Below are 18,605 nucleotides of genomic sequence, written 5' to 3' on the forward strand. Positions count from 1 at the left end.
TTTTTCCCCTTTTTGCGGGTTTTGTGTTTTTTTTGGCACCGCCCCCGGGGGGCCCCCCCCCCCCCCCCCCGGCCCCCCCCCCCGCTTGTTTTGGGTGAAGTCGGATTTTGTTTAATGTTGACTTTGAGGTTTGACCGTGATTTCAGTTTTACTATCTTTGAAAATGAAGGTAGATGTCTTTGTGGGCCGTCTCAGTAGAAGATATGGTGTTTGACCCAAAACCCATGGATATTGATGATGGTGTTTCCTTATGGAAACCTTATTTGATTTGGTGTTGAACTATTTATTTGTGAAGAAGAACTTGGTTGATGGACCTAAAACTTAGTTGGACCTGGTTTGAAGACATCCCTCCATACAAGGTAAGTAGTATGATGTGTTGAAAGAAGCCCATCCAAAAATATTGAAGTTAGGCCCATTAAATCCTTTGTTTTGAATAAGCTGTCCAGGCAGTGGCATTTTGGTAAATATCTGTTTTGAAGGTTTTCAAAAGCTTTATTTCTTTTAATTTCGTGGTAAACTATTCCCACCATGTTTCTAAACCTCTTGATAGCATGGGATCGACCTTTGAACTTCCTCTTTGGCAACCAATCAACCACCAGGGTCAGTTTGGTCAGTTTGGTGAAATCCTAGTAACTCTTGAACTCTTTGTGCTATTTAAAAGGGGGAACTCCATGTGTTTCACTCTCAATCTGTTTCTAAGCCTTGGGAGAACGTGGGAAGATCCCTAGAACCTCTCATTCAAAGCCAAGAAAGATCCTCAAGCATCTGTTCTGATTTCTTCAGTGGTTTCTCTTCTAAAAGGTTGGTATGCAATTCGTTTCTTCTTTAATTCATTCTTTCTTCTCTACTTCTGATATTCTGATTTTGAGAAGGGTATTACACTGCTGTAATGACCTCTTCTTTAATTCTTTTAGCCCTAGAGTGAATTCCATAATTCACTCTATGATCTTGAAGCCATATGGCGATGATCCTTGAATTTGATTCCACCAAAGCTCTTGATGATACTTTCCCTGAAATTTCTACCTATCTTTATTATTGTGGGGAAGGTCTCATATTATTACCATGACCTTCCCTTGTGTCCTCATGATTGAGGGGTTGATCCTAATTTTCCTTGGACCATTGGAAATCAAAAGGGTGAGATTTTGAGGGGAAATTCTTGGGTAACCTTCATGAGAGGGTAACCAATTGGCAACCCTTTTATTTTCTATTAATTCATTTGGACCCTCCCCAAAACCTTTCTTGATTGTAAATTCTTTGCCCTAAGGGTGAATCTTTATTCTCCTTAGTCTTTTCGTGGGATACACGGATTCTTGTTAGTAAATCCCTCATTGTATGATTTGAATTTATTTCCCTTCACTTTAATTGAGAACCTTATTTTCTCTCATTGGTAGACCCTTCCTAATTCCATTCTTTATTTTGAAATACTAATGAGATGTTCCTTTATCTATCTTGGGTTGTTTTTGTGAGGATTAATTATGGTTAACTCTCATGGGAGGTAACCAACTCTTATGAGAGGTAACAATATATGAAACCCTATTGTTCTTTTATCTGTTGGAAACTTCCCAACACCTTTTTCAGATTGTGCATTCTTTGTTTCTCTTTCCCATGGGTGAATCTTGATTCGTTGTTTCTCTTTCCCTTGGGTGATATTTGTGTTAACCTAAACTTGATCACTATATTTTCTTCATGATCCATGTTTAACCTAATTAAGATTTTTAATTATTCTTTCTTCGTTCTTGTTCTTGATTGAGATCAGGAAGAAGATGATGCATTCTTGCAACCATCTATTCCATGATCTCATCCTATTCTTTGAGATCTATGATCATCATCATGATCTTAACCCTAGCCAAATAAATTCCTTGAAACCCTAATCCTTTTATGATCTTTCTGGAAACCTTTTGTAACCTTCCATGTGAGGGAAACCTCATGGGTAATGTTTCTATTAACTTAAACTAGATTTCCTATGATTTCTTGTTATTTTCTTGATAACAATCATTCCCTCTCTTTCCGTGATCATAACCTTTTCATGAGCCATATGTTATGATGAAACCCTAACCCCTTTATATTAACCTATTATGATTGATTTTTCGGACTATGATCTCCCCCATGTCTTCATTTGGGTTAGGTTGTACTTGGTCTTCAACCCCATGAGCAAAGCACCCTTGTATAGCAATATACATGGGGGCGGTTGCTAGTGGCGGTCGATTGAACCAAGCGACCGCCTGAAGCGACCGCCCGGTTTCGGCTGGGGGAAAATGCCCTCTTTTGCCCCCTGTTCGTTATAAATAGCATCCCTCGCCCTATTAACGCATTATTATGTTCGGGATTGCTATTTTGGGCGATTAGGCGGCAGTGGAATCGTGCAGGATTCAGGTCTGAAGTGCTGTTAATGATATGAAACATTTTCTCTTCTATTCTTGGTGATTCTGATTAAGGTAATGAATCTCCATCTGCAATTCTCTTCTTTTTAACCTCTGATTGATATGAACCCATCCCCTTTTTGTTAGTGGTTACCCATTTGATTTGTTGTACTCCCTTTCCAATGTTCTTGATGAAATCCTGTCCAGAAACGAATCCCTGCATTTGTTAATGGATGGATCCAGTCAAGGGGAGAGTTTTTGGGTAATCCATTTATGGTATTTGTTAGGTTTCTTATCACCTAGTGTCTCTTGGAGTGTTAGATTCGAGACTTTGGCCATGATCACTCGAAATCCGGATTGAAAACGGATGATCGAAGCAACTGAGTTTCGGATTTGAAACTCTCTTTTTTGAGGGCGGTCACTAGTGGCGGTCGCTCAACTTAAGCGACCGGCTCAAGCGACCGGCCGGTTTCCAGTGTCTGTGTAAGTTTGATTTTGGATTTGTTTTGACTCTTGACTCTTTTATATTCTTGTAACCCTCTATATAGGTGTTCTCTATTTCAAGTAGAAGTCTTATAATAGTTTCTGGAATTCAAGTTAGAGGAGTTTTACATAATTACAGGTAAGGACATGCATTCTTATTTATATGCAATTACATATACATGATGATTCTTTTGTTCTATTTACTATTCTTTGATCATGTAACTTGCTGTAATTGTATAAAGCATGTGAATCTTATTGTACACTTGTTGTTTGTGGTATTCCTTGATGTACTTCATCTTTTATGATATTGCACAACTGTTCATGGTATGATAAAGAGTGTTGTAGTGTGATTGTGATGGATGGGGTATTCCTTTGGGATATCTTAGCTTGGGATATCAGAAGGCTGTGGAATGGGACACATGCCTGCTGATGTCTCCAAGCACTATCATGATTACTTGATGACATACTTAGGGAGTCTAGAATTGCATGGCTAGGTACCCCACATGCTATTACCCTTTCGGCGGGGAATTGAAGCCGGGTGACCCGTGACAATGGTGACGTGACTATGTTTCATCCAACAGCGGTAACCAGTCCGTGCGGAGACTCAGTGGTCCACTGTTGGTCATGAAATGGTAGGGTTGCATATGTTAGGGTTGGGCTCATGGACGTCCAAGGAGCGGACCGGGTGTCGCGAGGAGTCATGAGAGCATCCGCCCCAATAATATGTGGATGACCATAGGGTTAAGGAGTGGAGTCCAACGGAGGTAGCCGGTCCGTGAGGATTCTCACTCCTAGGTTGCGAAGGATACTGAACCGAGTTGGTTGGTGCCATAGGGAAAGTATCTGGACTCCATATGGTATGTTACCATTATGACCTTGCATTGGATTAGAAACCCCGACATGCGCCAGTACTCCTTGCCAATGGTCGTGGTGAGAGAGTGTTGACTTAACCCCCAGCCACGGTTTTGAGAGCCGGTGTGGACTTACCCCTTTGCCCGGGATCCCTACAAAGGTAACCAGTCCTTGCCGGATCAGAGTGATGAGACTTACCCAAAGGAGGGCTGGTGTATATCTTAAAGCATGTCAGCTATTAGAGACTTGCATGGTTAGATCTTAGTAGCATTCATATTTCTGCATACCATCCATATCATTTCATCTGTGCATTCGTGGATTGTATTGACATATATATGAGAATTGCTTGTTCCTTACTGAGTTCGTTGGAACTCATTCCTTTCATTGTATGTATTATATAAAGCTGTACGAGATGGTTGCACAACGTCGGAAGTTGGAGATGATTCGTATGAAAGAGCCTTCTCGTTTGAAGCTGGTGTGGCACAGACAGTGATACATGAACTTGCAGAGCATGAAGCCTCCTGAAGATGAAGATTATTTAGTTACTTATTTTGCTTCCACTGAACTCGATATTATTTTTGATTCTTGATCTTCCTTCTTTCGTTCGTTCTTGGATATTTATTGGAGTATTTGGACTCCTGTAACCTTTTTATTGATTATTGTACTATTTTTGCTCTTGATTCATGTATTTGTATTTATTATTATTGATAGACTAAAACCATGGATCCCCTTAAAGTAAGACGGATTGAGGGTTTGTGGGGGGGGGGTGGGGGGGGCGGGGGGGGGGGGGGGGAGGGAGGTTTTTTCAAGTGGGGGCAAAGGCTTTGTGCCAACCAAACTCTTCACGAGCATGTCGTCAACGTAAACCTCCATGTTCCGCCCGATCTGCCGTTGGAAAATTTTATTGACAGCTCTCTGATAAGTTGCCCCTGCATTTTTCAATCCGAAAGGCATCACTCGATAATAATAACTTTCCCGATCGGTCATGAATGAAGTGTGTTTTTCATCCTCCCGACTCATCAAAATCTGGTTATATCCCAAGTACGCATCCATGAAACTAAGGACTTCGTGGCCAGCAGTAGCATCAATCAGAAGATCAATCCTCGGGAGGGGGTAACAATCTTTTGGGCAGGCTTTGTTCAAGTCCGTGTAGTCGGTACACATTCTCCATTTCCCGTTCGCCTTCTTGACCATAACTACATTGGCCAGCCAGGTTGGGCATTCAATTGGTTCTATGAAACCCGACTTTTCCAATTTCTCCACCTCGACCCCGATTGCTTCATGTTTTTCTATCGCAAAGTTCCTTCGTCTTTGGATGACCGGGGTAGCACCCTTCTGTATCCAGAGTTTGTGCTCTGCTACCCGCCTGTCTATCCTGGGCATGTCATTTGCCAACCATGCAAAGATATCTGCATTATCACACAAGAACCGAGTAAGCTCCTTCTTGAAGTCTTCTGGTTGCTCCAAGCCAATAAACGTCCCTCGGTCAGGGAGAGATTGACTTAGCTGTATCCTTTCTAGCTTTTCTACGGGCTCTGCCCGCTACATGTTTTCCTCGTCTCGATCGTCTCGAACCTCAACATTCATTGCAGTTCCCGAATTTTCTGGCTTACGTTTTTCCTTCAAGTAATTTGTGTAGCATTGGCGGGAAGCCGATTGGTCTGAACAACATTCCCCGACTCCAGCTTCGGTCGGGAACTTTAACTTCATATGCCTAGGAGATACGACTGCTTCAAGCGCATTTAGTGTCGTTCGTCCCAGGATAACATTGTATGCCAACAGCTCCTTCACGACCATGAAATTTACCCGTACCAGGGTATCTCGGGGTGACTTCCCGATTTTGAGATCCAAATGGATCGTTCCTTCACGCCATCTTGTGGAAGACCCCCGCAAAACCATACAGTGGTGTTGACGAAGGGGTCAGCAGATCATCGGCCAACTTCAATCTTTTGAAAGCTTCGTATGAGATTAGGTCAACGGATGACCCTGTGTCCACCAAAACTCGGTGAACTTCCCGATTGGCTATTTTGACTTTGATGATGATCGCATCATCATGTGGCGATATAACACCATCCGTAAAAGTTATTGGTTCGGGGCATGTTGGATTTTGTCTTTTTTTAGGCAAATGAACAGCCCCTACGAACCGAGCCTTCAGCTTTGCTTTCCGATGGATTCCACAGTTGGACCTCCCATAATCACGTACACAGGCATTTCTTCCCGATCCGCCTTTTCCTTCCCCTTGTCTGCTCTTTTGACAGCTTCTTTCGGACTAGGGGATCAGCCTCTCTTTTTTGACTCGGGTGAGCGTGTTCGAGGCTATCCCGACTGTTTTACATACTGACCCAATTTACCTTGTTGGATCAGTTTCTCTATTTCAAACTTCAGACTTCGACACCCATCTGTGTGGTGGCCGTAATCTTGGTGGAATTGACAGTATTTTGTCATATCCTGATCCTCTGGTGGTGCGCGTAGCTTCCCGGGCCATTTCAACGAATTTTTATCCCGAATGTTCATCAAGATTTCTGATGGCTTTGTGTTAAGAGGAGTATAACTCACTCTGTCTTGGTCACGCTTCCATTTACTTTTTGATCTCTGATTCTTTTCACTCGGGGAAGCTTTGTCTACATCCCGATCAGACCTTCTATCCCGATCTGCTTTTACTCGGGCGTTTATTACTTCATAAACACTGGCCTGCTTCTGACATTTACGTAACAGCGTCCCATATGTTTTGGGTTTATCTGTTAGTAAGACTTCCAGAAGTCTTTGGTGTGTGATGCCGCTCCAAAGGGCACTGTATGCCACTTGATAGTCCAACTCCTCGATCTCGATGGCAACTTCGTCAAACCGCTTCAGATAATCTCGAATGGATTCATTTCTTCCTTGTCGTATTCCAAAAAGACTATCAGAAGTTTTCTTGCTCCCAATTGCGCTTCAGAATCGGGCTATAAATTTTTGTGCCAACTCCCGAAAATTATTGATGGATCCCGGTCGTAGGCTACTGAACCACTTAATACCCGGTCCTTTGAGTGACGCGGGGAATGTTCTCTAGAGTAGTTCGTCCTCTCGGCCAAGCACAGTCATTACCGACTTAAAGTAACTTATATGCTCTTTAGGACTTGTTTTCCCCTCGAACGGGGTGAACGTTGGCATGATGAAGTTCCTAGGAAGTGGCATGTTCATGATCTCATCTGAGAAAGGTTCCCGATCAACCACGTCCAGATCGTCGTCATGATCACGATCCTCCAACTTGCGCTAGACCTCAGCTACCTGACTTCGAAGCCGGCTCTGTCGTACTCCATCTTCATCTAACTCGGTGTGCTCTTTGCCACGACGATGGGTAGGTATCTCCTTTTCTCGAGGATGTACCCGAGAGGTTGATACTCTCGAGCGGGACTGTTGGGGTTGACTTTCTCCCTGGTCCTCCTTATCCTCGATCTCCTCCCGTCGACTCCTTTGAGGCAAAGACCCCGTCCTTGGTGGCATCGAGAGAGGGTCTAAGGCACTGATTCTTGTCCCATTGGGAGTAGTCTGGCGTTTGCTCCATTCGGGATTGTCCTCCCTTTGTTCCCGAGTTACTTTTAGTCTCGGGATATGCCTTGCTCCCTGGGACCCACGTGCCGTCCTCAAAGCTTTCACCAATCTTCCTGATTGAGTATTGCGTCTCGGTCCTTGTTCGACTCCAATTTGATGGACCAAGTTGCGTAATACTCCCTGTATCTCGAGCATTTCCTTCCGTAACTCGTCCATATCGGCCATAATGGCTTGTTCTTGAGGACCTCGGGAGGTTCCCGCACCATTCGGGTCCTTCAGAACCAGATTGTCCTGAAGTTGTTCTTGCTCTATATTAGTTGAGGGGTCAACCATATCTTCGAGGATCGCTCGATTATCCTCGGTATTTTCTTGTCGGGAACGTCCATTTACTCGTCTCACCATGACTTGAAGATTTTGTCGTTCCCACAAACGGCGCCAAACTGATGCGGATCAATTATGCTTCTGGATCCGACTGAGCCTCTTCCCGTACCCGGGACGATGAGTCCTACAAGAAAGGTTAGATGTGGGCCGGCTTGTGTGCCGAGCAGCCGCCTCCAATGGCAAAGTCAGATAATGAACAGAGTAAGGACTCGTGCAAAAGCTACACAAGATTATACTCAGAGTGTATTGAATGCTTACCGAAGGGGTATGGCTATGCTTTTATATTGTAAGTGTTACCTTTTATGTATTTGGTAAGTTAGCCCGACAAGAGCCGTTGCCTATCCGGAGATCTCGCCTTTCTGTTATTGGCTTCAGCACAGTCGGTAGCGGAGTTGACTATCCTTATTGGGAAAGACCGCCTTATTTGGGATGTGCGTCTCATCCGTCCCGATCGGTCATGTCCCGACTATGTGTGAAGCCCCACTCGGGTCCAGTCTGAAAGAAATGGGAGGTAGACGAGTGTTGCCAGGTTGGACGCAGGACAACCGGGTTATACCCGGTTAACCATAAAGATTCCGTATCACCAACGTCCCAACTGAACCTAAAATCTACAAATCAGCCTCAAAAGACCCAAAGTGGATTGATGCAATGCAAAAAGAATACAAAGCCTTGATAGACAATCAGACTTGGAACTTGGTGCCTTATTCTAAGAGTATGAACATTGTAGGTTGTAAGTGGGTGTACAGGATCAAGACAAAAAGTGATGGTTCCATTGAGAGGTACAAGGCACGATTAGTTGTCAAGGGGTTCAACCAGCAGACAGGAGTGGACTTTCATGAAACATTTAGTCCAGTTGTAAAGCCAGCCACCATTCAGACAATATTAACCGTTGCACTATCAAAGTCATGGCCAGTACATCAGCTTGATGTGAAAAATGCCTTCTTGAATGACAACTTAGTAGAAGATGTTTACATGGAACAACCACAGGGGTTTGATAGTGCAACGGTTAATACTGTCCGAATGGTGGCTGGCTTTACAACTAGACTAAATGTTTCATGAAAGTCCACTCCTTTCATTTCTCAAGAAGGAATCAACCTTTCATTTCTCAAGAAGGAATAAACTTTTTATCAAACAATTATTTTCAAATTCCAAGAAAGCATTTATTACACTAAATGACAAAACTTTGAGCTAACACTATTTTTAATTTGCTCTTTCATCTTCCCATACGCATGACTCTTGGGATCTCTCTTTTAACCAACAAACAAAACCCAAAGGTCAAAACAATTTAACTTTGGATCAAAACAAGGAATCTTTCAAAGTTAAACAAGAACAGTTCATATAAAAATAAAGAACTATGCAAAGCCATCATGCTTGTGCTGTTAGGAAAACTAGCTAAAAAGAGAGAATCAAGAAGAATTAATCTACAAAATAAGAAATTACTATTTGACAAACTCATGATAGAATTAACATACCTCTTCGAAGATAAATTCCAACCTTGTAGAGATGATATAAGAAGAAAAGAAGATCTAACACCATTGTAGCGAAAGTGAAGGATGAGACTTGAAGATTAACACCACAATAAGAAATACGTTCGATGCCAAGGATCTCACAAGCAATCAGGGTGCTCACCCCAACTGGACAGGTATACCATCACTTGGTATTTTGAGCTTCTAAAAATAATTCTTATCCCTTTGCATGTGTGACCTTGAGATTATATATCTCTAGGGTGGAGATGACCAGCCATAAAGTCAACCCTAAGTGAGATGCTAGCCCACTAATTCTCATATCCATAATGCCCTTAAGGCTTACCTTGACAATTACTAGAAAGCCCCCAAAAGAAATAGGGAACAAAATTACAGAACTGCCATTAATAAAACAAAACAAATTGGTTTTGCAAAATATAGAGAAGAAAATAGATAAGTTTTTACTAATAAATAAACACAAATTTGCAAAACCATTTTATTAATAAATTCTTTCAAAAAGCAGTCTGTAGGTACGCATACACTTTCGTAATTGTCAAGTCACTGGCAATGGAGCACTAGTCACTAAGATCAACACTCAACGTACACATAATCTTTACATGGATGGACTCCGCAGATTCAAAGTGTACTAACCATAGAGAGACTAGTCCTATCTCCCATAGTTTGAGAAATTTTAATTTACACCCCTCAAAACCCATCATAATCCAACAATGTATATTTATACAATAATACATTATGATTGGTGCGGTCAAGTCAAGGACTACAATGTGATTAAAATAGATGATCATCCATAAAATCAGTCCAAACAATCCAATGGACCAAATAATCACATAAATCATAAACAATAAATGCCACATATAATTAAAATAACCTTACAAGTGTCCAATGTGAATGTGCAAGTAAAATAATAACATGTGTTGGGCCACATAATTCTTACAGTATGTTCCGAATAATGAGCAGGAAGGAGCTCAGTCTGTGAAATCCCCTGGATTTCTACCCCCTTCAACCTGTAATTGCAAGACCATGAACCCAGGGCCTCGAGTTGGCGAAAACTGTGAGCCATTCAAGTCGAGCCCGAATTTTTGGAAATGGAACCAATGTTGGTGGATGACCCTTGTAATGTCTTGACAACTCTCCTAGAGTTTAAGAGAAGAGAGAAAATCAATCACGATGGTGTAAATGGGATGATTTTGGAACGTCCGTATAATGGTGATGAAGAGTCCGATTGACGAGATTAAGGTATCCAAACGAAGATCGTCGAAAGACCTTTCCATCAAGCGAAAAATCAATAAAATCGGAGTCCGTTTGGGGGTCCAACTATGGACCGGTAGGTTGGGCCGGTTGGGTGACCCAACCCCCCACTTAGTTTTCAATTATGAGGCAGAATCGGGATTTCGGGTTTTTAAACCCTTTTTTAGGTTGTAACTCACCTCTAATCGCATTTTTTGATGCTAGAACGAGGCAGAGGCTTTGGGAAGAGAATAAACCAAGGAAAAGAGTAGATCCCATCCAATCGAAGGTGCTCTATGACTTGGATCTTTGCAAGAACGTTAGGAAATGTGAGAATCCCTAAACCCTTCTCTTTAAACATAGTTTATGAGAAGTTATCTTCTCTCTAATTGTGAGATCTTGAAAAGGAAAAGTGTTAGGTATCTTGAATGCTCTTTAGTTCTTGTTTTATTAATATAAGAGATAATGGTGTGAATCCTTGAGAGAGATTTCGCTTTTTGACTCTCTAAGTTGCCCGCGGGTGATTTGAGAGAGCCAATTTGGGTTTTTTTTTTTTTTTTTTTTTTTTATCTAGATTGAATTGGATCAAATTGAAGGCATCCATAGGATCCTTTTATTGCCAATTAGACTTTTCTAATGTTTCGTTTCGATTAGACCTTGATTCATTGGCGAAATGAAGACCATTCACTAGTGAGGTTGAGAACTACCATTTTTAAACTAGTGGTTGGATTATGTTTTTGTGGGAAGATTTAGAGATATCTTTTGAAATACAAATTGGCTCTAATTTATGATTATTTATCCTCTTGCATGAATAGGTTTATTTATCTTTTAGTCACCAACTTGTGGGAGTGAATTCTTGAACTGTGGAGAAAGGATCAAAGTAAAAGGTGAGGAATAACTAACCATGTTGTATTAATTAATTGTTGTTATTTTAATTTCTTTTGTTAATATAAATTGCTGAAATTTTTATTTATCATACTATGCTTGTGTGTGATTTTGCACAAAAGGAAGGTAAAGCTATTTGTTCTGATGTTGCTCTTTGCTTTTAAATCTATTAATATTGTTATGAGGATGGAATGGAAATGTATGTGAAGGGAGAGGAGGAATTTTATTATTCTCTCTACCTTGTATTTTCTACTAAGGTTGTGGGTTCACCCATTACCCTAGTGACCTTATGTGATTGGAGAATGGAGAATGGCCTTTTGGCATTTCTGTCATAGGACACCAGAGGAGGTAGTATGAGACGCATTCCTATGGTGCCTTTGGTGCTTTTCCTAATTACTAGTTGACATACTTAGGGCATGTCTAGAAATGATTTGCTAGATGATCTCATGAGTACTACTACCCTTCCGGTAGGGGTATTGAAATTGGTTAACCTGTGATGTCAGTGGCTGGGTCCTGTGAGCATCAAGCAGGCTCACTGCCATCATGAGATGGTAGGGTTGCATATAATAGATAAGGGCTCATGGGCGCACAAGACTGGTAACCAACTTGTGAGAGGACATGGAGAGCATCATGTCCATTATATGTGGATGACCATAGGGTTAGGGGTCAATGTAGTCCGAGTTGGTTGGTGCCATAGGATACGTTGACTTTAGGTGGGAAAAGATACTGAACCGAGTTGGTTGGTGCCATAGGGGAAGTATCCAGACCATATGTAATACGAGACTGTATGACTTTGCATTGGGCTTAAAGTAATCATTGACACGCGCCAGTTTTCATGCCAAACAGTGATGTGAGAGAGTGGTGACTTATACCCCAGTCACAGATTCATGTGACTTGACCCAACAACTGCGGAGAACCCAACATACGTGCTTTAGTACCGTGAGGGAAGAGTGATGAGACCGCCCAAAGGAGACTGGTGTATGACTTAATGTGTGTCTACTTTTGAGACTATATTATAAAGTTAGGAACCTCATATCATCACCATGCATCTGTTTATTTATATTATTAATTACATGATTGTTTTATGAATTATAACATGTGAATTGAATGAATATATGATATGAATGTTAGTTGCCTCACTGAGTTCTATGAACCTATTCCTTTATTTTGTTTGTTCTTTAGACTTCTCTATAGGTTATGAGGACCCCACTTTCATTGAGGATCCTTTGTCAGGTGGTTTTACCAGGAGAGCGTGATCAGAGAAGACGTGGATGCACATGATGCTTCGTGTTCGTGTCAGGATTGCTCTTATGGAGTCCGCTTCCATTAGGTCTTTCCTTAGAATATTTCTTCTGCTGTAGACTTTCCTTCTTTCTTAGAACTTTGATATTTAGCTTTTGACTTGAAGTTTTGGACAACTATAATTCTTTTCTTCCAGATTTGATAATTTAACTTGAACTTGAACTTGATTTATTCTTATCCATTTAATTATGCTATATCACGTGTTGTATGGATTTGTTACTGAACCTAGGTCTTGCGATGTATCACCCCCCATGGGTATTCAGGTATGATCGGATCCGACTGAGTTGGGTGTGACACAGTCACCACCTAAAGATAGGAAGCAAGCAAGGTTGACCAATTGAAAAAGATGACGAAGCAGAGGTTGACCAAGGTCTAGAGGGGACAATGATAGAAAGAGAACGTAGATTCCAATCTGTATAGTGCTCAGTGGTCCAACTGAGGAATCTATCAGGCAGGCAAAAAGAAAAGCCCAGTATGTGGCACTTTTGAGGTTAAGAGGTCAGAATTTAGGGTGACAACAAAGCCCATAACTTTCTGGAAGTGATCTGCAAGATATTAAGACCTCTCATAATGATGCTCTGGTGATCAAGGTGATACTAGCCATTCGTGAGGTTCATCGAATTTTGGTACACACTAGCTCATCAACAGATGTCCTTTAATTGGAGGCTTTTCGAAAGCTCAAGTTGAGTGAAAAGATGCTCGTCCCACGTGGTGCTCAATTAATGGATTCACAGGATCCTATATTAGGGCTAAGGGATCGATTAGCTTAGACCTAAGGATTGGCGAATACCCTTGTGACATGGTCATCCAATTAACCTTTATGGTGGTGAGGACTTGTTAGCTTACAACACCATCATTGATCGACCAATCCTCCATTCCATGGGAGCAGTGGTATCTCCTAAGCACATGAACATGAAACTTTCGACCGAGAATGAAATTGGAGTGCACTTTCAACTAGAAGGTTTCTCGACACTGCTATGTCAACTACATGAAGAAGAGAGCTAGAACTAGTTCCATGATGACAATGAAAGTGAGGGATGATCGAGACGAAAAAACCATAAAAAGGGTAGAGCTAGTTGAAAAACTTGACAAGATCCAACTCAATTCTAAAGACCGAGGTCGGGTTATAATGATTGGTGCCGACCAAGAAACAAACTTCAAAGTGTGATTGACAGAATTCTTGAAAAATAATTCCTGGTGTCTTTGCCAGGTCCACAGAAGATATGCTAGGCTTTGACAGAAGGGTGGCCGAGCACCAACTATGGATTGACCCCCAAGCTATTCCGATCATCTAGAAAAGATGAAACTTCCTTATGGAGAAGTATAAGGCAATCCAAATAGAGGTTCAGAAGTTGAGACTGTTAGGGTTTGTCAAACCTATAGAGTGCCTGAACTAATTAACCAATGTGGTGATGGTCAAAGAAGTTAATGGGAAGTGGAGGATGTGCACTGATTATTCTGACCTCAACAAGGCTTGACCCAAAGATTGCTATCTACTTCCAAGGGTTGAACTCCTGATAGATGCCACTGCCGACCATGAGATGCTCAGTTTCATGGATGCTTATTCTAGATTCAACCAGATTTTGATGCATCATGATGATAAAAATCATAACTGCATTCATAACCGATCGAGACAACTATTACCACAAGGTGATGGCTTTTGGTTTGAAGAATGCTGGGGCAACCCATCAGAGAGCAGTGAACAAAATTTTTATCAACTAGATTGGCAAGAATATGGAAGTCTATGTGGATGATATGTTAGTAAAAAGTGTGTCCAAGGCCAACCATATAGCAGACCTGGCGGAGGTCTTCAACGTGCTCAAAACATATTGCAACATATTGCAACATCAATGTGGGTATGACCGGATCCGGCTAGGTGGAGTGTGATAGAAGGTGTCTAATCAGAAAGTAGAATTTTGGACTGAAGAATGTCAGAGAGCCTTCAATGAGTTAAAAGCAAAGTTGGCGAGTCCTCCATTGTTGGTTTTGCCGACCTCAAAGGGAGCTTTTGCTCTACCTTGCAACATCACCCACTACTTCATTCTAATCCAAAAGGAAGGTACCATTCAAAACCTAGTGTCCTATGTAAGTCATATGTTGATTGATTCTGAGAGGAGAGGTCGACAAACAAGCCCTTGCTCTAGTAATAGCTGCTTAGAAACTCCATCCATATTTTCAATCGCATCCCATAGTTGTACTAACCAACTTCCCATTGAAGAAGATATTACACTGACCAGTGGTTGACTAATCACCTGTTGAGCTAAGCAATCATCAGATCGAGTTTTGACCCTAGCCGCCATCAAAGGCCAAGCTTTGACAGACTTTATTGTAGAGAGTCAACATCCCCAAGATGAGCAGGAAGAAACTAAAGTCATTCCCAAGCAAGTATAAAGATGGGTATTATCTATAGATGAATCTAGTAATGCAGAAGCGGTGGGCGGGGTTAGTTCTCTAAAGCCTAGAGGGTTTGTGATTAAATATGTCTACCGAGTTAAATTCAAAGCTTCTAACGGTGAAGCTAAGTATGAAGCCTTGCTGGCCGAACTCCTACTCGCCATAGCACTTGGTGTCCAAAATTTAGAAGTAAAAAAATTGATTCTCAATTGGTTGTGAATCAAGTGAACGGAGTATATAAGGCAAAAGAGAAAAGAATTAGCAAGTACCTCACCTTAGTGGACAAATAGAGGCACTAATTCTAAGACTTATTAGTAAGACAAGTTCCTAGGGTAGAGAATGACCAATGGAGGCATTGTCTCGCTTGACTAAGGAAGAATTGGACGTCTCAATGTTAGTGGTCTATCTAGAATTTCAAGGTTTGAAGGTTTTAAGCCTACTCATTTCCACTTTTTATGTCTATCTCTGGTGACATTCCAAGGGATCGGAAGCTAGAACTCGTGAGTTGTATGTATATTAGTCATCGTAACTATATAATCATTTATTGACCAAAACCATATAATTGTTTAACAACCATATTCTCCTTAACATGTCATCTGATTCCAAGAACATTATAGCCTCTTTTCGTATCTGGAAAGATATTCAAAGGCCTCAATAATAAGATAACCATCAAAACCTAGAAATTTTAGCACAACATCAAACAATCCATTCAAGTTTGTGATTTCACTATTTTGGCCTAATGCACCTGCAGTCCTTCAAATATTTGCAACCAGAACACCAACGGTTTCCAACATCATACTGTTAACACATCTCTTCATGCATTAAGGACCTTTTGGAGCATCATGATGAAATAGGTTGCACTTCAATCTGCTGAGAGAACCCTTTCATGCCATCACCTACATCATCATGGTTAATATCATTATACATTGACATAAGTTGATCCCAATCTCAACATGTTCTTCATTGTCCACTCCATTTATGGAATGATTTAGAAGTAATCCTTCATAGCATACCTAAGAAGTAGGTGTAGCACACCATTACATATTCCATGACTAATATGAAACCTCTAAAATTTTCAATGATGTCTTCAGTTCTTCACCAACTATTACGTATATAATTATTTGTAGACAGTGGAAGGTAGAGTAAGAGATTTCAGAAGAAGAAGAGAGAACACAGAGAGAGACATAAAGGATTAGGTTTAATTTCTTTGATGCTTTCTCATTGCTGAGCCCTGCATGGAATGAGCATCTTTTCACTTAATTTCAACTTTCTGAAAGTATCCACAAATAATGTCTATCGAAGAACCAATATCTACTAGGACCTCAATTCCGGCTAGAATGATTTTAATCTCCAGAGCATCGTTATGGGAAGTCTTTACACTTTGCATATCCTTATAAGAGAAGGTAATTAGTTTTGATACTACCTTCATATCTGATCTTTCAAGTTTGGCATTCCCTATGTATTGAGCTTCCTCTTAATCTGCCAAGTTGATTCTTCTATCGGGCCACCAAGCATTGTATATATTGGAGATCATTTCTTTGGTTGTCATCCCCATTGCTTGGTCGACCTCTGCTAGGGCTTCCATGCCTTTCTTTGTTGGTCGATTTAGCTCTTTTCCTGTCTCCATTCGATGGTTAAATCTCTGCCCTCAACTGCCTGCAATCATTAGTCCAATGACCATGATCTTTAAGGAACTCTTAGTACTTGCCCCTATCACGATCTTCTGGTCAGGATTAAAGATTGTTTGGCCATTTAAGAAAACCCTGGCCTTTGACTTGCATCAAGATCTCTGACCTACTAGTATTCAGGGATGTGTCCACCCCTTCAGGCTGCTTTGTTGGATTCGGTTGACCACCTTTGCTTGAATTTATGGTTGGATTTCTCCTTTGCTAGAATTTTTTCTTATTTACTTTTGTTTCTGTGGTTGGTTTTCTTTCAGAATTCAATGGTTTTTGCTATCTTAGCTTGCTTATGGCATCTTTCGAACAAATGTGCATACGTCTCAGGCATATCTAATAAGAGACGTTCGAGTAGGCCTTCATGATTGACCCCTTGATGAAGTGCATGAAAGGCTATCTTCTCATCTTAATTCTCGATCTAAATGGTTAGGTTGTTAAACCTCCGCAAATAGCTTTTGACCGACTCTGTACGACCTTGTTTGATGGAAAACTAAGTGTCCTCTCTTTTCTTTGTACTTACTCCGCTTTGAAAGCATGATAGAAAAACCTGATCAAAATTATCGAAATTCTTGATTAACCCATTTTGGAGTCCTAGAAACCATTCGGATGTGGCTCCAATCAATGAAACAGGAAAGATTCTGCATATGACTACTTCACCATGTCTACATGAGGACAAAACAGACTTATAGTGCATGATGTGGTGTCTTGGGAATTTTGTTCGGTCGAACATTGTGAAGGTCGGGCACTTGAAATTCCTTGGCATCTCGGCTTCTGAAATTGCTTGGACAAAATGATCTTCTTTCAAAACAGAATATAGAGTGTCTTTGCTCGAATCTTTTAGCTTTTTCAACTTCTCATCAAATTCTTCAAACCGTTTGTTTATATAATCAATGTGTTTGGCTGAAACTTCATTGTTATCCCCTCCTTGTGGATTGTTGGTTGGATGAGAACTACTTCCTCGGCCTTCATAATTGTCACCTGGAGGAGGGTCCTTAGACGCTACCTCATATGTTGTTGAGATTTCTCTCCGACTTTTCTTTTCCTCTCTCTCAATTTTTCTGAGATGGTCGTGATGAGTGGTCGAGGGAGGTGCTTGTAACTCATTTTGCTTTGATGGTCTATCATCTCCATTTTCATCAAGGTTAATAGGATTAACTTGTTGGTTGGTCTTCGGCATTACTACTTGTTGACGGATGCCCTTAATTAGTTTGTTCAGGTTTAGGATTTGCTTCCGCAACTCGTTAAATTGACCAATCATTACAAACTGATCGGATTGATCTCCTAGAGCATCATTATGAGGAGCTTCTTCTATTCCTTGGGGGTGCATCCTCCTTATTAATCTCTTGTCTGCCTTCACTAGAATCTTCTCCAACAAACTTTCCTGATCCAATATGTATGATGGATTTTTGAATAGTTTCCCACAGACAGTGCCAACTGTTGCTGCAAAATCCTAGTCGTCCTCACAACCAAGTGTACCTACAAGAACGTGCTCGACCGGGTAAGTCGAGTAATGTCTCCAACGAACAAGTTAGTCGAATATCCGACTTTTGATGAAGAAAGCAGATTGCTAAAAGCAAGTTGCCAGTTGGAATGATTCAAGAATGCGTACATGACCACTGGTGAGGATATGAATATTTATAGTTGATTAGCAATACAGTGATTAAGTTCGACTTGAACACTATAATTGCTCTTTTACCTATAGAGAGAAGAATTGAATCTTATCCATTGGGAGAGAGCATTTCACCTGTATTACAATGGTAGAGTCTAACTTGGACTCTTAAAGTAATTCCTAAGGTCGGTTATGTCACGCATGTTTACTTAGCGTACATGCGTTTCTATTGTTCATAGACTGTTCACGAAGTAGTTGATTCGGATATCTTTGAATGTAGTCGAATTGTCCATCCAAAAGTGGTCGAACCGCTATATTTCGACCGACCACAACAACTCTTAATAAAGAGGTCATAAACTCTCCCAATAATATGTTTAAATTATATAAAAACTACACTAAAAATGTGGATGAATCTCAA

This window comes from Hakea prostrata, chromosome 3 (genome assembly GCF_041222555.1).
Source record: "Hakea prostrata isolate BN-2017 chromosome 3, UWA_Hpros_2, whole genome shotgun sequence".
In the NCBI taxonomy this organism is placed as follows: Eukaryota; Viridiplantae; Streptophyta; class Magnoliopsida; order Proteales; family Proteaceae; genus Hakea; species Hakea prostrata.